The sequence below is a fragment of the Ambystoma mexicanum genome, chromosome 5q (assembly GCF_040938575.1).
Source record: "Ambystoma mexicanum isolate Mex_15411 chromosome 5q, UKY_AmexF1_1, whole genome shotgun sequence".
NCBI classification, from domain to species: Eukaryota; Metazoa; Chordata; class Amphibia; order Caudata; family Ambystomatidae; genus Ambystoma; species Ambystoma mexicanum.
Window position 1 is genome coordinate 41,294,404 of NC_090933.1, and position 25,752 is coordinate 41,320,155.

The 25,752-nt window shown below is 46.7% G+C and overlaps 1 protein-coding gene across 3 annotated transcripts in view; it reads left to right on the forward strand.

Annotated features, from left to right (window-relative positions):
- AFG3L2 (AFG3 like matrix AAA peptidase subunit 2) overlaps positions 1-25,752 on the forward strand; it is a 1,716,771-nt gene that overhangs the window by 909,140 nt on the left and 781,879 nt on the right. The gene's annotated exons all lie outside the window — the stretch shown is intronic.

Here is a 25,752-nt window from a genome sequence, read left to right on the forward strand (position 1 = left end):
AGGCGTCTGACACATGCTTCCCTGACTTTACTCTTGATCTGGCGTAAAGTATCTTAACCCATCTAATGAATCCAAGCCATATTCCTTGAGCACAGCCACAAGCCACTCCCAATAAATGGAGTCGAAAGCTGTTATGGCATCGAGGGATAGTAATGCACTGGGACTCTCATCTTCGCTAGTTTGCGCTATAATGTGTTCCAGTCTGCGCAGGTTCATTGACGTGTTGCGCCCCGGTATAAAGCCGTTCTGATCAGGATGTATTTTGTTGCCTATTATTCTAGACAGGCGCTTGGCCAATATGGTGGTTAAAATTTTCACATCATAGTTTAGCATTGCCAGTGGGCGGTAGGAGTCGCACTGGTCTGCCGGTTTGTTTGGCTTCAGGATTGGGACCACAAGTGTTTCTCTCATGCTTTCCGGCAGTATCCCCCTCTCATATGCCTCTTGGTATACTTTGTGTAGCAGGGGTGTGAGGGAGGGTTCGTAAGCTTTATAAAACTCTGAGGGCAACCCGTCAGTGCCGGGTGCCTTACACGTGGCTAGGGACCTAATTGCCTCGGTTATGTCTTCAGGTGTGATTTCTGTATCTAGTGCCATGGCCTGTTCAGTAGGCATTTTGTTGAGCCCAATCTCATCCAGCGTGTCCATGATCAGATCTTGGGGGACCTCTTCTACGTGTGAATATAGGCATGCATAGTATTTTTTGAAGACTTCATTGATGCCCTGCTGTGTGTGGTGTATGTTCCCTGCTTCGTCTCGCAACGAGGTGGTGGGGTGTCTAGGGTGTTCCCTGCGGCATAGCCAGGCCAGCAGCCTGCCCGGTCTGTCTGCCTCTATATGTGCTCTGTTTGTTTTGGCCGTGTGGTCAAACTTTTCTAGTCTGCACCATGCTGTTTCATTCTCCCCCTTGAGCCTCCGAAGTTCTGATTCCCTTTCCCGGGTGTCTGTGGGGGCTACTTCCAGTTCTCCGATCTCCCTTTCCAGCTGGTCTAAGTCCTTCCTGAGCAATTTCCTGATTCCCCCGGCCTTTTCAATGGTCTCCCCTCTTATCACCGTTTTTAGGGCATCCCATACTGTGCTACTGTGTTCCACGCTTCCCACGTTAATGTCTATGTAGCTATCTATGGATTCTTGCAGTTCTTCTCTAAAGGCAGGGTCTTTAAGAGCCTCTGCCGGCATTTTCCACATGGGAATTGGGGGCCTGGGGCCATTGTAGTTCCATGTTACTAGGAGAGGGGAGTGATCAGAGATGGTCCTTCCTAGGTACTGCGCTCCTTCCACCTGAGGTAAGTGTTCCCTGCCAATGAGGATATGATCTAACCTCATGTGTAGGTTGTGCGGGGATGAATAGTATGTATATCCTCTTACAGCTGGGTGCATTTCTCGCCATATGTCTGCCAGGTCCAGTCTGTCTATCATTGCAGTCAGAGCTGTTGTTGCTGCTGACAGACCTTTCAGGAGGGGGATGGATCTATCTAGTTTCAGGTCGCATATGCAGTTGAGGTCGCCCCCCCAGATGAACAGACCGTCTCTGTGTTGTGCTATTTTGGGGTATAAAGAGTTCAAGTGGGCTGGTATATTTGCTATTAGGAAACTAGGAGTTCAAGATGCATATTTCCGTTTGCTCTATGTGTCCCCATAGCATTACAAATCTACCTTCCGGGTCTATTTCTGATTTGGTCAAGCGGAAAGGGAGCTGTGGGTGTATCCAAGTATATACTGCTCTAGCATATCTGGAATAAGCAGTACCGAATCCCTGCCCTCCCCAATGTGTTTGGCCATTGAGTCCGTGGAGCAGTGGGTCTCCTGTAGGAGTGCTATCATCACCCCCTTCCTGTGCAGATAGGTCTTAATTCTGTTTCTGCAGAGATATGTCCCCAGGCCTCTCACATTCCATGTTAATATCTTAATTGTCGTAGTGGTCATGGTTGTTTAAGGTGGGTATGGTATTTATTGTGCTTCTCTCTTAAATGTCCGTGGTTGTGGGCCTGAAGTCGAAGGTCCCTTCCCTGTGTGGGCCAAGGCACTGGTTTCCCTTTCCCTTCGGTTGGCCCCTTCTCCCCCTCTTTTCTTTCCCTTTGGAGACTTACCAACAGTAGTAACGTTCATTCTGGTGAATGAGAGCAGCAAACAGTGCAACTTTGAACTGCCCCCAGCAGTTGCTTCCAACTTGCAGCGCTCAGGGGCTCCTGAGCCTTCTGGGCCTTTCCAGGCCTCCCAGTGCGGGTGTTGTGTCGGTGGTATGCCTACACGTGTCTTGAGGGGGTGCGTTGACATCTTGTCGTGTAGGCTGGTGTGTTCCTGCCCATTATTGCTTCCTTGATGCTGTAGTTTGTAATGCCGTGCCTTGGTTTATTTATCAACCTGTTGTGCTGACATCAGTCCTTTCTGCCCATTTCTTCGGGCGTTCAATGTCCTGTGGTTCCTCTTGCCATTCCTTCCTTACCGTCTGCAAGGTTGTTGTGTTCGAGCCACACATGTGCTGCCGCCGGGGTGTCCAGGAAGACCGCTTTACCTTTGTGTAACACTTTAAGGCGCAATGGGTACATCAACATATACTTCAAGTTGAGCTCACGTAGTCTTGCCTTCACTGGGATGAAGGAGTTTCTCGTGCGTTGTACAGTGGGGGTGTAGTCCGGGTACACCACTATTTTAGCATCTTGTCTCCTAATTTCCCCTCCTTCTCTGGAGAATCTTAGTATTGTCTCTCTGTCTCTAAAGTTTAGGACTTTGGCGATCATTGGATGTGGGTGTGAGCCCGGTGGAGGTCTTTTTTGTAGGGACCTGTGGGCTCGCTCTATAGAGAATCCCTGAGACAAATTGCCGGCCCCGATTTCCTGCTGTAGCATCGTCTCTATGAATTCTGTTGGGTCCGGGCCTTCCATGCCTTCCGGGACCCCAAGGATTCGGATGTTGTTGCGGTGGGCTCCCCCCTCTGCATCCTCCGACCTTGCCTCTAGCCTTGCCACCTTTAGTTCAAGGTCCTGGACCCTGGATTTGAGTTCCGTCGTGCTGTCTACATTGTCCTGTAAAGTAGCTTCCACTGAGGTCACTCTTTCAGTGAGGTTGCGGGCATCTTGCCTGATCAGTTGTATGTCCGTTTTAACCTCATCGATTTTGGTTTCAAGTGATGTCCGTAGTGCCGTTATTGCCTGTAGTAACTGCATGTTTGTTGGGTCTCCCTCTTGAGTCGTTTGTGCTGCTGTTGCCCCTGTTTCTTGTTGCTGCTTGGGCCTGACTGTTGTAAAGGAGTCCATTGTTGCGGCTTTCAGTTTGCCCTTGGGAGGTGACATCCCCTGCTTCTGGGTACCCGGTTCTTCGCTCCGCCTCGGGACTCACTTGCTTGTTCTCAGGCTATAGGGTCAGTGGCTTTCTTCGCTGGAGCCTAGGGTGGTGCGGCCCCTCCTAGCAGTCTTATTCTCCTGCGCCGGTGGTGCTGGGCCGTTGGTGGCTTCTATTATTTGGTGGTTGTGCAGTCGTGGTGTTGGCCGCCCGCCGGTGTGATCACAGCCGTATCGGGTGTGGGGCACTGTGGTCGGTGTGCCTTCCCCCCTTCCGGGCCTGTGGCGTCTCTTGGGCGTTCAGTTGTCACTGCACCTTACGTTCCGCAGCACCTCTTTTCCCTGGATCTCTCATTGTCCGGCATGCAGGTTGTCTTTGCCTATCCTTGGGCCGTGTGGCCCGGTGGCTATTCAGGCCGTTCCCGGTGGCTGCGTGGGCCCGTGGAGTTGGTCCGTTCTGGGGGCCTTCAGCTGTCTTATGCGAAAGGGTGCAGGGCGCTAATTCATTGCGGGAGCCGCCATCTTGCGTGCAGCAGGGACCTCGCGTTACTCACCCCGTTTTCGTGGTGTGCTGATGCGATTCTTCCCAGAGGGCAGTGTCCGAGGTCGGAGACCAGTTCCCCCTCCCCGTGCTGTAGGATTTATGGTGCTATGCTGCTTTTTCCCTATAGGCAGGAGGTGGAGAAATGTTGTGCCATATGGCGGTCGCTGTCTGCAAGGCGTTTGTTGGGGTTCAGAGGTGGTCCAGGTCGCCCGGGTCGGATCGCCGCGGACGGAATTGTCCGCCGAGGATGGATGTTGCCCGGCGGCGAAATCCTCCAGCCGCCGGGTTCCAGGTAGGGCCCCGATGTCCCTGGAAGGCTCAAAGCACCGCTCCGTGCAGCGTTCCTGGCTCTCCTAGGGGCCCACAGCAGCCCAGGCCTCCAGTCCCCGCCTGCTCCCCTTCACCGCTCGGCAGCGGTGCTCCCCTGGCGGCAGGCGCCGGGCGATAGTCTCGGTGCAGGGGGGGGGGCTGATGTCTGAGCGTCGTCTGTGGCGCAGGTGTCTGGCGACTCTGCGCTCTCCGGGGCCGCAGACACCGCCTCCCTCAGTTCTCGGCCTCTCCTCGTCTCGGGGCTCCAGGCGGAGTCGTGGCCGCCATCTTTGATTCCCACATCTATACTGTTATAACGCTGCACCTTTACATTTACTCTTGTGACTGGAATGATGGTTCAGCACTGCAAACCAAATAGGTATGCATGTGTGCTCATAATTCAATTGAAAACATATGTGCATGTTCACTGTGATAATACTGCACCTATATTTCTAATGGATTGTCCTCTCATGAATTCCTCATCTTAGATGTATGCATATCCTGCTTTGCAGTCTTGGAAATGTTTTGACGGCAGAGGGTGCTGTGGGGCATCAAGTCGATGTCCCTCAAAGGTTGCCATCCCCGCTTCCGGATGGGACGTTGTCGATGGTATAAATAGCACACAGTGCGCCCGTTGCCAACATTATTTTTTTTTCTTCCCGCAAGCACAGCAGGCTTTCGGAACGGTACAACTCGCTTCAAGGAAAATCTCTCGACTAGCGTCTTTACTTTGTCAGTAGATATGTTTGTGCCCAAAGTCAACAGCAAGTGCGACCTGTTGTGCTCCAGTGAATTTCCTCAGATAGGAGCTGTGGGGGACATGTTTGTAGTGGACTGGGAATGTCCATTCCTGTATGCGTGCCCACCAGTCCCTGCCATTCCTCATTTAATCACAAGGCTGAGGAAGTTTGGCAAGGTCATGATCCTGAATGCTCTGGGTTGGGCCAGGAGGGCGTGGTAAGCACACCTTGTAGACCTGTCCATCTGCCTTCCATTCAATCTTTCCCAGAGTGTGGACCTACTCTCACAAGAGGGAGGCTGTCTTCTTCATCCCGGAATCAGAACTCTGAACCTTCATGCCTGGTGTCTGAGAGGTAAAGATACTAGGATTGGCATCCTTTGATGGTAGTTTGTCTTTTGGCTAGAAGATGAGCAAGAAAAGCACTATACTGCTACCATTGGAACACATTTTGTAGCTGGTGTAGAAACAAATATGTAGATCCCTTCTCTTGTAATACACGTGTAGTGCTTTCTTTTTTACTGCATCTAGCCCATTAAGGGCTGCAGTAGCTGCTACCGTCAAGGGGTACCCAGCAGCGTTATCCATGTTTAAATGCACACCATAACAATGCTTGTAAATTAAGATGTTAATGAATGGGGGGCGCTCGAGAGCTGACGACCAAGATGGTCACTGTCTTCTATGTGCCATAGTGTGACCTGAGGAGGAAGAGGGCTGTTAGCTGCTGGAGCCCTGAAATACGATGCCCAAGCTGCTTACAAGAAGCATTGCTGCATAAAGTGAGGGTGGATTGAGCTGAAGCCTTTGGAGCAGGGTTGAACTGGCGGCACTCATTTCATCGCCCCCCCTCCCTCGGCTGGCTGCATCTGTGGTTGGCGTGCGGTGGCACAGTGCTGCGGGAGGAGGAGCAGGGAGGTCGGCGTGTGCTCCGAGCTGCTGGGGAGACCTGGCCGCTGGAAGACCTGCTGTGGTAGCGAGGAGCTGCTGAGTCGGTGCCTGGGAAAGTCCAGTAATAGGCTTCGACTTGCAGCTGGTGGTTGTTTGAAGTGGCGTGTACCGCTCTGGCGAGTGGGCTCAGCCAGGCTGGTGTCACATTCGAACCAGGAGAGGAGGCGAACTGCTACTGCTTACGGTGGCCGATGTGAAGTCAGCTGGCAGCTGAAGCTGGAGCGTCACAGAGTCGAAGGTGAATGGCCCGGAGGGGGCGTCAAGTAGGACCCTGTGAAGGAGCAGTGACAGGATTAATTTGTTGGCCGCAGGGAAGTGTAGTTCCCGTTCTGGTGCTATTCCTGACCTTACCAGGAACAGAGAGCCAGTAGGTTCCTGAATGGTGGCACTGTAACACACAGCCAGGGGAACCTGTTACTGAACGATGCTCTACCAAAATATTGAGATTTTTTTTATACGTTGTGGTGTCTTCCTTATCTTGGAGAAGCTGAAAATCATAACTTCCAGAAACATTTTCAAGAAAATGTAGCTGACACTGAAAACACACAAGTTATCTCCGGATGCTTTCCCGATTGCCATAAAATGTATATAGGTGGATGATATTGATAACGATGGGGTCCAGTGCATCATAGCTAACCTTATTTGCATGGGACACATGAAAGGATACATATCTCATCGGCATCAGAAACTTGTGGGCAAGCAAAATCTGGTTCCCCCACGATCTACTGCGCTGATTCCACTCTTGTAACAGAGGCTCCCTAATGCTCAGGAGAGGATTTATTTAGTTGTGAAAAAGACCTCTTACTCAAACGTACCAAGCAGGGACTCAGTGTTTCTTGGACATTGATCCATTACGCTATACTGATTTTCCACCAGAAATGATTCTATCTTGAGATGGCTGGACAATGTTGGGCACAGGCCTTGAACTATGGCAGTGCTGAGTATGGTGGTCTGAGGTGGAGCAAGGAGGTGGGAACCCACGTTGGGCTGGGGATTTAGGTTGGTCTCCAGAGGTCGCTGGGCTGAGGCTCTGGGGTCGGTTGGTGGCGATCCTGTATTGGTGTCCAGTGTTGGAGCGGCCTCATCCATGAGGTGGTAGGAACATTGCACCACCTGGGGATCTGGGTGCCTTCCTGGTGAGCTTGGTGGTTGCACAGCCTGGGTGAGTGCAGGTACCTGTGGAGAGCACATTTGCAGGCTGAATAGCTCCTGGTGGTTCAAAGGAAGGTGAGGGGTGGTCGGTGGTGCCCTGCCGGCTAAGTCCTTCGGGGCAGTATATTACTCAAGAATTACCCCCCGAAGCGGAAGGCAAATCACCAAGGAGCCCTGGCCGAAGTGGATTCCAGTGTTACACCGGATGGCGGAGGGGAATAAAAAGCAGGGCCGCCTGCAATTTACACAGAGGGAAGGACTAGCACTACATAAGGGCACCATGGCCTATCATAGGCCAGGAGAGGATGCTGTTGAAGGTCTGCCCGTGACGCTTAACAGCACACAGTCAGGCGAGAACAGTCAGCCATCCGAGCTCAGCCTGGTTCTAGTTGAAATGAAGAATGGCTTTACGGCAGTGAACACAAAATTGGACGCCATGGATTACAAAATGTTGAGAATGCAAGAAAGGATAGACAAGGAGAGTGTCCGTCTTCGCGTAGCTTAACACAGAGTGTGGGGGTTCTGGAAGATACTGGTATGAAGTAACGGAGGCCATTTGGGGCCTGCAAAGGGAAGTAAAAGAAATCCGGGACAAGAACAAAGACTTGGAGGTGCAATCCAGACAGAACAACGTCCGGGTAATGGTGTCATGACCCTTGCCCCTGGCCCTCACTGGCAAATCACCCTTCCAGTTAGGGCCAGGTCAAAGGCCTCAAAACCTCATCCAAGACTCTCTTGGAGTCAGTCCTGGCGCCAGGCTCATAACCATCATGAAGACCAACATTAGAATGGGACTATTTACTTGGGACTATTTAACTTGGGCGGAGGGGTTCAGCCAACATGGAGGCACACACATAGCTCAGTTACAAGGAACTGAACTATGCGGTCTAGTCTTTTGGGTGTGGCAGGCCTGGGACTACTTTACCTGGACTACTTTGGGTGTGGCAGGCGTGGGACTATTTTACCTGGACTACTTTACCTGAGACTATTTAAACCACACCCAAACAGCAGAACATGCTTTGCGTTATTCTGCTGTGGGCAGCGTAACGCTCATCGTGTGCAGTTCTTTGATGCCAGCTTACCTGAAACCAAGGACCTGCAGAGAGAGAAAGAACACTGTGAAACTTACCTGGAACAGTATCCTGTCTTCAATCCATCGCTGACTTCAGTTCCACTCACCTGAAGGTACGAACTCCATCATCCGGCACCGCATGCATCCTGGAATACCATAACCTGGAAAGAGGAGAAAGGAAGACAGCATTAGTAAGCTTTTAATCACGTTTCCTCCCGAATGAAGAAAGCCACACAATTCTTACCTGGATAATCATCTCCTGGTCAGTATCATTGCTGGAACCTTATGGCGCTCGGCGAGGAACATCGCAACCTGCAAGGAGAGAAAAGACACAGGTTAGCAATATAAAAGGCGAAACAGCGCCGCGCATCGCGCATTACTCACCGGACAGCATTGCGCACACTGCGCTTTGGCCTATCGGCCCATGCTCATCTTCAAACTGCAGGACAAGACCAAAATACCTTTCCATACCTAAAAGGAAAGAAGCAAGACATTATTCGAACTAAGAGGAATATAAGAACTGCATAAAAAGACTGTAAAGCAGCAAACCTACGGAGTCGCAGCAGGCCTGGTTTCCCACAGGGGGGCTTGCACAAGTGAAGGAACTTGGTCGCTGCTCGCCCCCACATCTACGCGCCCCTGCCATGAGGAGCAGGACGGAGAATCCACCTTTTACAATATTAAGGTGAAGAGAAGGTCAAGTGGGAGGAAGGAGTTGAGGCCAAAGGAGGTGGAAAAACATAAAGACAATCTGGTATTGAATCCAGCTCTCCTATATTGCAGACCCATCTTTAACCAGAGGCATTACCAAGGGACCGGGAGAGGGTTTGAGAGTGCAAATCCTCCGACCAGGGCTGGGCGGCAGCCCCATGGATACGAGGTGACCATAACAGTGTTGACACGCAATATGGAACAATTCATGGAAGTATTTGTCAAGGAGGTGCTGAAGGATCTCCTGCTTTCTTCCCAATTCATTGTAGAAAGAGTGCATTGTATATCGGGCCAGGTCTCGTGGCCGACCAAAATCCCCACCGGTTATTATGAGACTGTTAAACTACTGTGACTGAGATGTAATTCTATGCAGGACTCGGGATTTGGGGAATCTTCACTGCAAAGAGGCAAGGATATCTTTCTTACAAATACAGTATTTAATGCTGTACCCTTCAAAACCGAGAGCTTTCCACAATAACAAAACAATCTTTTTCACAAACCCAGCTGAAGCTGTCGCATTTGTTGAATCCCTGCCTGCGCCTTGACTGGGTTGGGATAGGAAACCGCGGGCTGATGTTCAAAGTGACATTTTTGTTGGGTGGCTGAGCACAAGATTGCGTAGCTGGGTATGGCGGTTGGTGGGGGGGTGGGGAGGGTGGTGTGTTGGGAGTTTTAAAAAAAAACGGATTCACATCTTTTGATCTTTTGGTGGTGGGGAGATGCAGCACACAAGTTCAGTGACTATGGGGGGCATGTCAGAATGTCATATTATAAACTGGAATGTGTGGGGATTGAACAACCTGCGTAAAACCGGAATGGTCTGCAACTATTGTGAGCGCCCTGGCGCCAAAGTGATTATGCTACAGGAGACCCATTTGGTTGGAGTGGCTAACGAAGGGGTGGCCAAATCCTGGGGTTCCAATAAATACTACACATTGTATTCAAATTACTCTGCAGGAGTCATGACATTGTTGCATAAATCTTTACGGTTCCAGCTGCTGAATAAAGTGGTTGACCTGAGGGGTAGATTTGTTATTGTGTCTGGGAGCTGGTCTCACTCTCTGGTGACGTTTGTTGAAATATCCATGCCAAATGTAGACGATCCAGGCTTTTTTTTAATCCCAGCTAGCCAGTTGCTTTAAGCGTATGCACACGAATATTGTTTAGCCAGACAATTTGAATGTCATGCTGAGAACGTAGCTGGATAGGTCTGTAGGGAATGCCCGCCATATCTCTCGGCTCTGGACCGGGTATGTATTTGGACATTAGGCCTGGGGAATGTGTGGCGTATGCTGCTTCCAGAAGTGAGAGTTCTCTAACTATTCATGGTACATCGTCCAGCCTGGACTAGGTGTTGGCCAGCCCATATCTGATGAGAATGATGAAGGATTGTGTGCTACTACCAAGAAAGCTATCGGATCACATTCCCTGGTTCTGTGGTCTCTGTATACAGGGCAAGAATCCGCACCCATACCCCAGTGGAGGTTCAGGACATCGGCCCTGGTGGATGTAGTGTTTTCCGAAGTGAGGTGGTGGATGTTGTGAACTCATATTTTGAGGAAAATGTGGGTTGTGTAGGATCGATGGGCTGCGTCTGGGAAGCCTTTAAAGTGGTGTTGCGTGGGACATGTATGTCCCTGGAGATGGGCATGTTGAAAACAATCAGGAGACAGATATCGAGTTTGGAGGAGGAATTTAAGCATGTTGAGCCTGTCCTTGTGAGCTCCGGTGACGCAAGGGCTGAATTGAGAAGGAAACAGTGCCGCTTTAATGACCTGCCTGAGAGGGAGGTTAGATATTTGGTATGTCTGGTGTTGGCATAACGATAGGGGGAGGCATGTCGGCCTGGGAGTTTACTAGCGGCTATGTTATGCCAGGAAAGAGGTGCCCCGGACATTGCAGCAATTCGAACGTCAGATGGGAGGGTAGTGGCGGACTCTGCTGCGCTTCTGGGCACATTTGCTTAGTATTATGAAGGGATATATGCGTCTTCGGGATCTCTGACGGTGAGTGAAATGATCAAATATCTGGAAACAGCCGAGTTATCCGAATTAGCCCCAGAGGCGTGCCTGTTGCTAGGTAAGTCGATTACGGGGGAGGAGATTCTTCCAGGGATACAGGCTCTCCCTTCGGCTAAGGCGCCTGGGGCTGGCGGGATAGTATCGAAATTCTATAAGGAAATGGGGCCAGTGGTTGCTAAACATGGTGGGTGTGTGGGAAGAGGCATTGGAGTCAGGCCAACTTCCCCCTTTGATGCAGGAGGCAGTGGTCATTCTATTGCTGAAGGAGTGTAAAGACCCACTGGATTGTGCATCGTACTGCCTGATTTGGAATTTGGATACCAAGATTTTTGTCAAGGTCCTGGCAGATAGGTTGCTCCCATTTGTGTCGGGCGGCCCACACAGATCAATCTGGCTTTATCCCCGGGAGATCGACCTCGTTGAACGCCAGAGACTTTTCTCTATTTTGGTTCAGATTGACCCAAAGGTACAGGCCGTAGCAGCTCAACTGGGTATGGAAAAGGCGTTTGACCCGGTTTAGTGAGGCTACTTTTTCGAGGTATTGAGTCGTGGGTCGCCCAAAATTGTTTCTCTCTGCCGTGAGGCTATTGTACTCAGGAGCATTGGCTACGATCGGGTTGTTTTACAAGCATTCAGACTCGTTCATCCTGAGGAGGGAGGTACAAGGCAGGGGATACCCGCTTTCACCTCTTCTTTTTGCCCTCGCGATAGAGCCTCTAGCGGCTAGGTTGCAGAGGCTTTATATTAATTGTGGACAGGGAATGGGAGGGGCGAGATAATTGGTATCCTTATATGTAGATGACACAATTATATTTGAAATACCCCGAAGCAAACCTGCATATCCTGGCGGAGGTGGTCATGGAATTTGGGCGGTATTCGGGGCTCTGGGTAAACTGGTCCAAGTCCATTCTGTTTCCCCTTAATGAGGTGACAGTGAGACCTGGGTACTTGAAAGGGTTTAAGTGTTAACAGACCACTGTTAAATAGCTGGGTGTGAAGGTTAGTAGGAACCATCGGTCTCTTCTGGCGGACAATCATTTATCGTATCTGGAGGTCTTGAGGCACAAGGTGGATAGTTGGTGTTTGCTGCCCTTGTCTTTACAGGGGAGAATTGCTATTGCCAAGATGGTGGTGTTTCCCAAAATACTATATATGTTTCAGAATATCCTTGTGTGGCCGGGTGTTTCCTTTTTTTAATGACTTGAGATTGTTGGTGGTGAAGCTGGCGTGGCATCCCAAGCCCCCTTGGATTAGCTGGAAAACCCTAATTCTCCCATGGGACCAAGGTGGCATATGTGCGCCGGATATGGAGTTATATTTTCTGACTGCGCAGTTATATTTTGCCTCATACTGGGTGCCGGGCTCTCCGTAGTACGCTCATTTGCGGACTGAGAAGTTCTCTGTGTGGCCATATGCTTTACAGGAGTCCTGGTATGAAGGAAAGTGTCTGATAGGTGCAAGTTTGATCCAGTGGCCTGTACGGTGCATGCTTGGAACAGGGTCCTAGTGGATATTCAGTTCGAACCGGGGCTCCATCTCTGGAGGATTCAGTGCCTTGGCCCAACGTGTGATGAGGCGCTGGAGCTTGAGTGGAAGGAGCAGGCGATAGGCACCATGGCAGACTTATATCCAGAGGGGATCTTTGTGTCACAGGAGGTGTTGGTGACTAAAATGGGGGGTGGCCTGCACAGGAGACTCCATTATTTCCGTATGATTGTGGCGTTTCAAGCATGGTCCCTTACATTTCCCGACCCACCCCATCCCTCTCGCTCCTTCAGTATCTCCTTAATTCAGCTGCTGCTAGACGCTTGGTGTCCTCCATCTATGGGTTGATCCAACAGGGTTCGCCAAAAGAGCCAATGAAATGTAGGAGTAGGTGGGAGAAAGATACAGGGTTCCCATTACCGATACAGTGGGCACTGTTATGTTCAAGATCCCATAGCGGGTTGTTTAATACTGGTTTACAACTGGTAAAGCTTAAAGCTCTTCATAGAGTCTACTTGACACCCGCACACCATGCCCGGTTTGACCCATCTAAGAGCGACAATTGCCCAAGATGCTGGGCGCCAGCCGCAGACATACCCCATATGATCATGCCTGCAGCTGGAGGAGTATTGCAGAGGGATGACAGATATTCTGATGGTAATGCTACACTATGAAGTTCCCTGCAAGCTAATGTGCTGTATGTTTGGCTGGTTCCGCGGGCCCTGGCCCACGGGTTGGAGGTTACTGGCTAAGAGTATGATAGTGGGCAGCAAATGTATACTACTGCGGTGAACTAGCCGATATCGGCCGGATACTAACTTGTGGATGGACATTCTGATCAGGCTGAGTGATCTCAACAAGGAGCATGTGCTTTTGTGTGGCCGATGGTCAAAGGACATATGGGGCCCTCTGGTGTTGTATCTATTGGGTCAGTGTCCAGCCGATTCAGCATTGGCCCTGCTGCTCTATGGGCTGTCAGCACAATGTTAAGAGCTAGGGTTCTGGTCAGGAGCAAATGCTGGTCTGCAATAGTGCCTGCTATAGTGCAATGTATAATATTACTGCATCAAACAATGTATTATGCGTTCAATGTTTTTTTTTCTTGTTGTGACGTGAATCTACTTGAATAACAATTTTTTTTTAAGTTGCTGATGCTCATACAATTTCTGATAAAATTTCCCACCGGTCCCTTTTCTTATTCCATCATGGGATTTGAAATTGGTACTAACCTTTTTAATGAGAGTTCCATTTGAACTTCTCCAATCGTGTCCACTCAGGGTATTAACCTTAAAAAACAATATTTTTGGTATACATCACTTCTGCTCGCAGAGTGAGTGAGCTACAAGTTTTGTCATGCAAACCACCATTTACTATAGGTAGTCTTGAGAGATTGTCTGTCCTTCCTTCCTTCCTTCCCAGGGTGGTGTCTGAATTCGAGTTGACATGAAAATGTATCCACCTCTTCACCCTTCTAAGGATGAAGGAATGTTACACAGGCTTGTCCCAAAAGGGCGTTAAGTTTCTGCATTTCTAGTATGGCAAATGACAGGCAAGATGACCATTTATTTATAGGTTACAGCTACCACAGACTAGGCCAAGTTGTGGCCAAACAAGCTTTATCGCGTTGGATCATTCTATGCATTTCAGCGTTAGTCCTAAGAACCTATTCCCCCAGAGGAGTTCCAACCACTTTGGCTCTCCAAAAAAGAGTTCCAGTGCAGGACATTTGCAATCCTGCAACTTGGTTCTCACTCCGGACTTTCTCAAAGCAGCTGCCCAATATGAACCTTTAATTAGGAAAATTATACAAAACTCCATTCTTCCCGCCTCAATTGACAAAACTTCTTTGGAGGGTCGAAGATGAGGAATTTGTGGGAGGACTCAATCCAGTAGAAGAATAAATTACTGGTAGTATTCCTTCTAATGGATGTTCCTCCCACATATTCATCGCCCTCCCATCTTACCCATCTGACTGTGGGGGGCATTTTTTTATATACTTATCTCTTTCAATGCCAATGCGAGTTAAATAATTCTCAAGTCTGCTGTGCAGAGAGAAGGAAAAACTACGAACTAAGGCAATGGGCGCACTGCGTGCTATTTATACTCTCATCGACGTCACGTCCGGTCACGGGAATGACAGCCGTTGAGGGACATGGACTCAGTGCTACACAGTGCCTCTGCTGTCGTAAACATTTAGAAACTGCAAAGCAGGATATGGATATATCAAAGATTAAGAATTTGTGGGAGCAACATCCAATAAAAAGAACATTAAATGGGGAAAGTCATTTGTTCTTCTAGTCACGTGACCGGAATGATGCTACAAAACTGCAAATACGCACACATGCGTAACGCTAAACACTCTTGCATTCCGGATGTAACTCGATATACATCACATTATTAAATGGTTCACAATACATACACACCGCTTTTACTTATACACCGACCTGGTTTTCCAATGGTAACTTTTCTCCAAAACAAAACCTTTTCTTCCATCATAAACTGCACGTGCAAATAATTTACAAACTGTGCATGCGTAATGTACATTGACCAATCAAATTACTGAAACATTGTCAAACGTACGTTACAACAAATGTACGTTCTATTTGTGCTTTATCCCACGCCCAACGTGCAAACTTACTCAACCACGCTTATTAATAATATAAAACACTTCAATTGAAGACAGTGTTCAGTGCGGGTGCAAAGTAAGTACCGTTTACAAACTTATATATATATATTTTTAATAATGTAAACTTGTCACTTTAACATTTTATATTTCAAAATAAATAATATATAACTATTTAATTGAAAATGTCAGCAACTTCCACTCCTTTAGAGCTTTCAACTGAGCCAGGTTATTACATTATTTTGTATATGACATCTTCTTTTAACAGTGAATGCAACTATTGTTTAAATGTGAACTTTGTAAAGAATAAAACCTACCCTTTTATAATTCAGTGTACCAAGAAATGCAAACTGTAAATACAACTTCAAACAGTAGTGTACTATTCATTTTTATGCTAGTCAATACGCTTCATGTGCTTTATAGTTTTAACAAGTGTGTAGCCAAAATGCTCTGTTTGTCATGCTAAAGAAAAATTCATATGAATGTAGCCACATGCGTTTACTGTTCATAGCACCATATTCAAAATGTCAATACGAATGCAGGCACTAGCGTACTATAATTAGTACTAGATAGAAAATGTTAATACAAATGTAAGTATTAGCATCTAATGTCCTTACACTTGTAACATAGAGGTGCGTACAGTAAACAGTTGGGCAAGATAATACGGTTCAGATGCTGCATATCTTCAACAAAATTGTTATCTTTCGACTGCTAAATTAAAAATAATATGCAGGTAGCCACTAGTATATCATTATTAGCACTACATTGAAAGTCAATATCACTGTAGATACTAGCGTACTATACATACCACTATATGGAGAATGTTAAAATGAATGTAGCAGTAGCATCAAATGTCTTCACAATCAAAACATATAGGTGTAAACAGTACAAAGGTATATACTAATGTAGGCACAAGCATAATTTAAATGGTACCACACACAAAATGCTAATACAAATTTAAGCAATAGCATATATGCATATATGATGTACAGGTGTGTACAGTAAACAGTTGGACAAGTCATTACGCTTTAAATGCTACCTATCTTCAACAAAATAGTTATATTTCGGCTGCTAAATAAAAAAGGTGTACTAGATATGTAGCACTATGTAGAAAATGTAGAAAATGGTAGTAGGACTGTAGGCACTAGCATACTAAATATAGCTTTATATACAAATTATTACTATGACTGTAAGCAGTACCATCAAATGTCCTTACAGTTATAAAATACAGATGTATTCACTTATGTTTGTCATGCTAATTAAAAAATAACAATTCACCCACTAGAGTACTGTTCATAGCAATATATACAAAATGTTAATACAAAGGTAGGCACTAGCGTGTAATTATAATTAATATCACTTTGTACAAAAGGTCAATACGGATGTAGGCAGCAGCGTACTATAAATGGTACTAAATGTAAAATGTGAAGACAAATAGCATATAATATCCTTACTTTTATAACAGAGTTGGGTATAGTAAACAGTTGGACGAAGCAATATGCTTCCTATGCTGCATAGCTTCAACAAATGTGTACGCAATATTCAGATGCGTTTAGTGCTAAATTAATATTAATACGCATGAAGTCACTATCATATTGTTAATAGAACAATATACAAAATATCAATCCAACTGTAGGCACTAGCATTACCATACATACCACTACATACTAAAGTAAGAAATAGCCAACTTTCTTTACAATTATAAAAAGCAGAAATATAAAGCAAACGGCGTAACATTTTATATTTTAACATGTCTTTCTATAGGTGAAATATCAACATTAAAAGATGAGAAGAGGATAACAAAAAACCAAAAACTTCATAAAACTTGTTAGTATAATTTTGTATAAAAACATTCACCAAATTTACATTTCTCACAAAAAACACAAACCTAATTGTATTTTAAGCTTAAAAATGTAAGAATACATTAAATATAGTCTTTGAACAATTGATCCTTTATTATTTCATTACAGCAGAGAAACACAAGCATGAAAAAAGCGGTAAAAGAAAACAAAGAAAAACACCACACACATGCCTAATAAAATGGCACAAAGAAAGCATAAAAGCTGATATAACTAGCCACCTAGATGTTCAAATAAACATTCCCACTAATGACATTACAACTATACCAACTATTGGAAATATCATAGAAGTAGTTGTCAGTTCGTTTATCAGTTGGTCAGATAATTGTTATTACAATGTTCATGAAACTGTGTCATGGGTAGTGCTTCCTTTCCCTTGCTTTACTTTAGTACTCAGTCAGCCGTTGGGTCCCTTCGCTGTCAGGCAGTGTGACTATTAAAGGGGTAGTTCAGTCAGAGCTTTTATTGGCCCAATCGATCGGGCATGTATTTTCGAGCATGCATCGATCGTTCGTAAAAGAAATGCCAAAGTAACAACGGGTCGGGTACCACCATCTTGTGCTAATCTTATCTGTTGATCCATCACCCTAAATTCAAGTGCCCTTGCAGCATTAAATCAGATCACACGCCCAAACGCTGACATCACTAGACGCTCGTGCCCCATTTCACAACGCCAATGCACATCTCGTAAATGTCCTCTGTGCGCAATTTATTGACGTGTTTCTGCATGGAAATGCTAATACGCCTCGTTCCTCGACAAGTGGAAACAAACCATTTCTGATCTCACAACGGTGGAGTTTCTTTCTTTTTGTGTCAGTGTATTTCATTTCCAGCTTCCCTGACTTGTTTCTGCTCTGTTCAGCTATCTGCCAAGTACGATACACTGAGAACTGGTACTTATACTGCCTAAAATCAATAAACTCAGTAGTCACTTTTCATTTCTTATATTATGTACACATGTCTTTACCAAACCATATTTAAACATGTGTCCTTGCAAACCTTTAAAGTTTGAACCTATTCTTGTCTTTTCACAATGTGTTTTGTAACATGGCTGTTTCTTTCTTTCTGATTTCAATCGAGACGATGTGGAATCAGATGAGTCATGAGTATTAATCGCCAGAGCCTGAACCCAGTCGCATGGAACACAGTTCCATCTGGTGTGCCTGTCATCGTCAAGAGCTTATGCCTACTCTAGTGGAAAACTGCTGTTCCAGAGAAAACTCTGTCTGTTTGGTCTAAATTGCCATAGAAGACACACCACCGCTATGCGTTACCGAGCTTCATGACTTCACGGCCTTACAAGATCCATGGTGCGAATGATGATTGTCCTTATGCCCACACTGCCAGCTACAGTTCGCCATTGTGATCCAAGTAACAAGTAAGTTCACTCTTTATATGTTGTGTGTTTGACAACCGAAACGGCTTACATAATATGTGGTTGCCCTACATCAAAATAACTTCGATGGATCACTGACGAGAATTTTTCTGTAAATTAAATGAATTACTCATTGGAATCTGAAACCAAAGTGTTAATCTTTAGCTTTATCGTCGGAACAATTATGTTTCTTTCACTAGGAAGTATCTCCCAAACTGTTTTTGCTGGAATGTGTGTTCATATTTCTATTTGATCCATATGTGAAATCACAAGTACTGTCTACACAGGTGGTAAAGGCTTGTGGCATATTGTGCATTTACATGGTGGATTCATGGAAGACTTGGATTTTGCATTTGACGAGTAATACCTGCCTGTTTAGTTAGAGCCATTCGTGATGCATTCCCCAGTGACCAAAGAAATAGCGTGGATTTATGCAGACAGTACCTCGACCAAAGCAGTATAATTTTTAGTGTAATTTCCTTCCACTTTACCAAACTAAATAAAAAATATATATTATTCGTTAATTTGAAGTTGTTAGAAATGTTTGCCAAGTCCACAACACGTCCAAACATCTAAGAGTATCATAAAAGATTGATGTGCTCTTCAAGTTTAGTCACCTATTGCGCTCCCCTCACCCACATCCATCCCGCCTTCCCTATCAATGACAGTTTGCATCTGTGGGCGTGCACTCGCAAGGGGGCTGGGAGGATGGGAACGCTCAAGGTGCCGAAAACCAGGTACACCTCAAAGCGTTTTTTTGCATGGGTACCCTTATCCACATGGCCACCCCAGACCCTGTGTCTCCAGTTTCGCCTTTGAATACCGTGTCCCTACAATCAACATATGCCTGTGTCCTTTAACTGTGTTCTGGGCCTATTGTGCTCGCCTCATCCACATCCATCCCCCTTCGCTATCGATGGAGGTTCGCACCTGTGGCCGTGCACTCACAAGTAGGCTGCACTGGCGTCATTGAGGAGGTCAAACATTGTCATAGAGACCTTGTGGGTGTGAACAAACATGTTCACATTCACATACACACCCACTTCTGTAAGCCTTAATAAACACTTCAGAAGTTCCTAATAAAACATCTGTGAAATCGACATGGAAAACCGCCATCTCTCCACTTTTTACCTTGCTAGCTGAATTGGCTCATCTGTTCTTCTAAGTAACGGTTAGTCAACTTTTACTATTGTTTTCTGTAGTGTCAACGATCTCTCCTAGGCCACTGGCTGTTGCTTTATACTCAAGGTACACCCTATTCTCATTTTATTTTATTCAAAAAGTCTACACCATTATCAACTGTCCTACGGGTTTTCATCTCTGTAATTAGCACATAACATTACAGAGTATTGTTTCCAAATGTAATCTTTCGTAGTTCATGTTTTCAATCATGTTTGCTTTAGGTGCCATTTTTTATTAAGTAATTTTTTTGTTTATTATCAAAGGAATGTGATGTTTGGTTTACTCACTGTGATACTATTTAATAGTAATATTTATTGATCGTTTTTTAACAGATCATAAGGACAATCCAACAATGCCTTCTTGTATCGTTTTGGGTTGCACTTATAACAGCCATGCTCAAAGTCAATGTTTTTCCAAAGGATTTAAATTTAATTAGAAAATGACTCTTGAGCTGGGGATTTCCAGTGTCCGAAATTGAAAGCAGAGCCAAGGATGTCTTGGTTGACGTGAGGGGCAATTGATTCCATGTCTGTAGCATATGCTTCTCAGAAGATATGTACGAACAATCACAGTACACTAAAAAGCGTCGCCATAGAATCCTTTGCAAATTACTTCCCAATGCAGTTCCAACTGAATTCCAGCACATGCTGACCCAGGTGAGTAATGGACCCTGAATTTTTAAATGTATTTTACCATTTTCTAAATTTGCCTGTATGATATGTCTTAGAAATTACCACTCAATATATTGAAATAGTATGTGAACAGGTAAAATAATGAACGTTTTTCAGTTTTTAGGGAACATTTCCATTCATATTTTACTACGCAAGTTTCATTTGTGACACAACGTACTGTGGTTTATACATTTGTAACTTTAGATTACTTTGTCTCTCATTACTTTAGGGATACTCGAATAGTTCAGTGCAGCGGGAGCCTTTCCAAACACACACGCACACTGCGTCCTTTAAAAATAGGTCATTTTTGTTAAATGACCATGTCTGTAATAATTGTACAGATGCAACCATACAAAATATGTATTTGTTCAAGTTCAACTTAAAACATAGTGATTATTTTTATATCACCTTTTGATACAAAGTGACTTGTAGGCTTCTTTGTCAATATCAACCAACTTTTGCATGTAATGTTTTATTTATTTTGCTTTTACTCCTTTATTATTACAATTACGGTTATATAGGTGGAACCTGGAACTTCAACAATGTACTATTCTTATACTGCAACCGGTCTGGAGGATTAGGTATGAGAAGTGAACATTTATTGATTTATACTAATAGTTATAGATTAACAATATCTTTTTTCCCTTTAAGCGAAGTTATTTTTTTGATAATTTGCAATACTGCCAGCTAATTGCAAAGCAACAGATCAACAACCTTGATGTACTTATCGAGGAAACAAATGCAACAGTGGAAGTAAACCTTCTGAAAAATGTACTTTATCACTGAATAACATAGACCCTTTCACTATATGCATGGTTTGTTTTTGTTCATAAACTTCATCTGCTTAGCGAAAAATTAAATGGGTGAAACAAAATAACCTTACAACGCATTAAAGGGGACACAATTGAATCAATATGTTTTGCAGGTGATCTCACAACAACTACCTGTGACATCTCTGATAGTTATCGGGTACATTTTTCAAATATGTCTTTTTAAAATGTTACATGTACACAGTGTTCGAATTTATGTTAACACTAATTAAAAGGTTTTAATCAGACGATTAACCATATCTTTTTACATAGTTTAACTGATATTGTAAGGTTGACAATCATTAAATCGACTTTCTCCAGCATGGGGTCTGACATGGATTCCCATGCTCATGAATATTCCCTGTTGTCAGGCTGAGAATCCTCGATAAATGAAAAAAACAGTTTCACTTTCACTCTAAAACTGTATTTCTCCTCTAAACCAATCACTGTCCTCTGGGTCATACTGCCCCCATCCAATGACAGTCCTTTTCCTAAGCCCCGCCTCTGGCAGCCATCTTCAGATTTTTACTGCACGCTTAAGAGTTGGGAGTCCTCGAGTTGCTCTCTGAGCCATTTGAATGTTTTGTTTACGAGAAAAGTTCCGTTTTTGTTCCACAGAGCCAGTGTGCTCTTTTCCTCATCTGCTGGCAACAGGGATCCGTTGTCTGTGAAGTTCCGCACCCCTCAAGGGCAAAGATTCATCGAAGATTTCAGAAGGCCATCTTGGGCCTACTTGCGCCCTCCGACCATGGCGGAGGAGAATGAGGGAAAGGTCCCTCTTCAGGCCCTGCACCAAGTGCGGGTTTTGGAATGTGTTTGTGGAAGACAAGCACCTACAATGCCTTTACTACCTACACCAGGACCATAAGGAGGTGGAGTGCGAGATATGCCTAGGTTTCACTAACAAACGACGAAAGACCGGCATAGTACGCTGGCGGCATGGCTTAACTCAACCAAGGCCTCTGACCTGTGCTTCGAGATGGGTCATGCCTCGTCGAGGACCAGCCGGTCCGACGAGCGGTCTTCTAAGTCCTTTGAGGTCACCCCATCCATGGGGGTCCAAGATAAGACCAAGACCTGCAAGTCCGAGTCCACCGGGTTCACCGCTGATGCAGGTCTCAAATTGGATAGGGCATGTTTAGCAACCCCATACGCCTCCATTGCCAGCCTACTGTTGAGAGCTCCTCTTCAAAAAGGAAGTCGTCCACCCTAATCAATAGTGTCGGCGGTTTATGAGGCAATGGTCGGCTAACCTGTCCTCATCGTCGTCAGTCCCTCCGGACAGCAAGGGAAAAAGCATGGACGCCTTGAGGAAGAAGGTTATTTACACAGCCACCTCTACACAGTCAAGGCGGCCAAGACCCTGGCAATCCTAGCCAGATACAACAGAGAATTGTGGTACAAGCTCAGACCGATCCTGGAGTCCCTCCCTGACGATAAGAAGATGGAAGCCCTCTTCCAGGAGGGAGAATTGGCATCGGATCATGCCATCAGAGTGGCAGTGGACGTCGAAGACACAGGTTATGGCAGATGGGGAACGATGTCTGCCTTCGTTGGCAAGGATGGATGAAGGCCACTAACTACCATCATGAGGTCCAAGCGAAGGTACTGCATATGCCTTTCGACAGAGAAAATCTGTTTGGGAAGGCCGTCGCCAAGTCCTTCCCGGCCATCAAGATGGTTACAGAGACAGCCGGTCCCTCGACACTCTACAGCAGCACTGATTGTCTTCTTTTCGCTCCTCCAGGGGAAAATCGAGTAGGTCATCCAAAGGTTTCTCCACATTTTACAGACAGCATTCCTGGCCCTCAATGCAAGAGGCCTACAGAGGCCGCTCCCAGGCATACGATAGCAGAGGACAGTGTCACCGTCACTCACAGGGCAGGATGCCAGCACCCAAGCAGGCCAGAACCGACCAAGACATCGGGGCCCCCACTCGTGCACCACGGTGGGTGGCCGGCTGACCAGGTTTGTCAGCGAGTGGTGGAAGATCACCACCGACAGATTGGTGCTGGATGCTCTTGCCCAGGGGCACAAGGCATGTGTCCTTGTATTCTGCTGATTCCCATTCAGGAGCAGCACATCCCTCAACTTCAGGAAGAGGTTCAAGCCATGCTACGGAAAAGGGCGATAGAGCTAGTTCCCCAACTGTTCCGGGCTCCGGAGTCTATTCTAGATACTTTCTAGTCAGAAAGAAGACAGGAGGCTGGAGACCCACCCTGGACCTACGACCTGTGAACAAATACCAAGTCCCAAAAATTCAGGATGGTCACGTTGCAGCACATGCACGACCATCTAGACGAAGGGGATTTCTTGATGTCGTTGGACCTGGAGGACGCCTATTTCCAAATCCCCATTAACAAGAAACATCGGAAATGTCTATGTTTCGTGGTTCAGGGCCAGCACTAACAGTAAAGTGCTCTACCGGTAGGCTTGAAATCGGCCCCAAGAGTGTTCACATTATTTGTGGCACCAGTGGGGGCCCATCTATGTCTGCAGGGCATACACATATTCCAGTACCTGGACGATTGGCTGAAAAGTGCCCGCTCGCGGGAACTGGCCGACGAACACATGAAGGTGACCGTCCGACTATTAGGATTCTCTGTCAACTATCTGAAGTCCTACTTAACTCCATCATAGAACGTGCTGTTCTTCAGCACCAGGCTCAACACAGTGTCTTGCCTGGCGTCGCCCTCGGAGGAGAGACTAGTGGCCATTCAAGAAAGGTGCAGCGAATGTCGTCTGCGAAGAGGGCCACGGTGTAGGCCATCAAGTTGTTACTGGGCATGATGTCGTCCTGCATCTACCTTATCCATCTCTGCAGGTTGCAGATGCAACCCTTACAAGAATTCCTAGATTCCCGTTGGCTACAAGTGTCCGGAAGTTTCACCGGCAAGTTCCCCCTCAATGAGGAGTTCTGACGGGCGATAGAGTGGTGGGGGGGTCCGCTCGCACATCACCCAAGGAACAGGATTTCAAACCCCCACACCAGGAGACGGTCACCACAGACGCTTCCCTGGAAAGATGGGCAGCGAACACCAGATGTCTGCATGCTAGAGGCCTGTTGCTGCTGGAGGAGAAGGATCTGCCTATCAACATCCTTGCGCTATGCGCAGTTTTCTGGGCCCTCAAGTCGTTCCTACCGTCTCAGAAAGGCAAGGTGTTGAGTATCTTTACAGATAACACCACCACCATGTTCTACATCAGAAAGCAGGGGGGCACTCTGCATGGTACTCTCCAAGGAAGCTCAGGACTTGTGGCACTGGGCCATCAGACAGGGGATGTTCCTTGTCTCTCTCCACCTTGGCGGGAGTCCAGAACACCATTCCAGACTCCCTCAGCAGGGAACTGCACTCCTGCCATGAGTGCAAGCTTCACCATGACCAGGTGGACTGCATGTTCGTTTAATGGGGCAAAACCCAGATCCAGACGTTTGCCACAGCGGTGAACTCCAAATGCCAGACAATTCCACCAGCCGAGGAGTTTGGGGGATGCCTTCTCCATCCCGTGGGAAGGGCTGTTTTTGTATGTGTTCCCTCTGTTCCTTCTCCTGCTACGAGTCATCAAGACACTTGGACAGTGTCAATGCAAATGATACTCATCGCCCCGGCGTGGCTGAGGCAGATTTGGTAGTGTCGCCTCCAGTCAAGTTGCCGGTGGTTTCCGGATCTGCTCACCAGAGAGGGAGGCGCAATCCTTCATCACGACCCAGGATCGCTGAACCTGAAGGCTTGGCTCCGGCAGTCCTAGAGTTGCGAGGTTGAGTTGCCAGTGCACTGCATGGAGGTCCTCGCCAGGGCATCGTCGACTTTGAAGTGCTGCGACCATAAGTGGAAGCATTTCGCTACGTGGTGCAGGTCGCAGACGATTACCCTCTGAGGGTTACGGCTCCTCCGATCCTTCCATACTTGCTGTCCCTGGCAAAAGCTCTCACACATCCATCAAGGTACTTTTGGGGGCCATCTCCCGCTACACCAGGTCCTTGGGGAGATCTTCGCTGGGTCCTGCAGACTCGTCAAGGAGTTTCTCAAAGGTCTTTCCCGATCCTTCCCGCCAGTAATGGCTACGGCCCCAGCATGGGAACTCAATGTGGTGCTGACCAGGCACATGGGGGGAAGGCCCCTTTCGAGCCCATGAATCGGGCCGGCTCAAGTTTCTCTTGTGGAGGACTGCTTTCCTTGTGCCATTCACCTTTGCCAGACGTGTAGGTGAGATCCAGGCCTTATCATGCACGCAATGGTATCTGACTTTCCACAAATCAATTCATGCCAAAGGTTCAGTCGGAATTGCACCTCAACGAGCCTTTGGTGTTACCCGTTTTCTTCCTGAAACCTTTGTCGCCGGCGGAGAGGGCCTTGCACTCGCTGTATGTTGCTCGTGCCTTGAAGGTCTACGTGGCGTGCACGAAGAGTTTTTGGAAGACCTAGCAATTGTTTGTGAACATTGGTCCTGTGAACCAGGGGGAGGCCTTGTCCAAGGCTTCCATTTCAAGATGGCTCTGCGGCTGCATCATGTACTGCCATTGGTCGGCGAACCGACTGCTGCCGGCCATCCGAGAGCCCACAACACCAAAGAGATTGCTGTGGCGATGACGTTTCTGTTTGGTTTGCCCCTGCTAGACCTCTTCGGGGCTGCTACGTCGAGGTCCATGCACACCTTCACGAAGTTCTACCGTCTTGACAGGGATTCCAGGGAAGAGTTCAGGGTCGGCCAAGCAGTGCTACACAATCTATTTGCTTGAGGCGAGTCTGTTCCAAACATAAGAGTTAATTGCTTCTGTTGAGCCTTGCCACCTCCCGTGCTTGTGTAATGTTGTACTGCTTTGCATTCGTTATTCATGAGAAAGTGAATCCATGCCAGACCCCATGCTAGAGAAGGTTAAGTTGCTTACCTGTAACTATTGTCCTAATGGATTGTGCCCTCCCACGTATTCCTCAGCTTTCATATATTCAAGTCTGCTTGCAGCTTGCT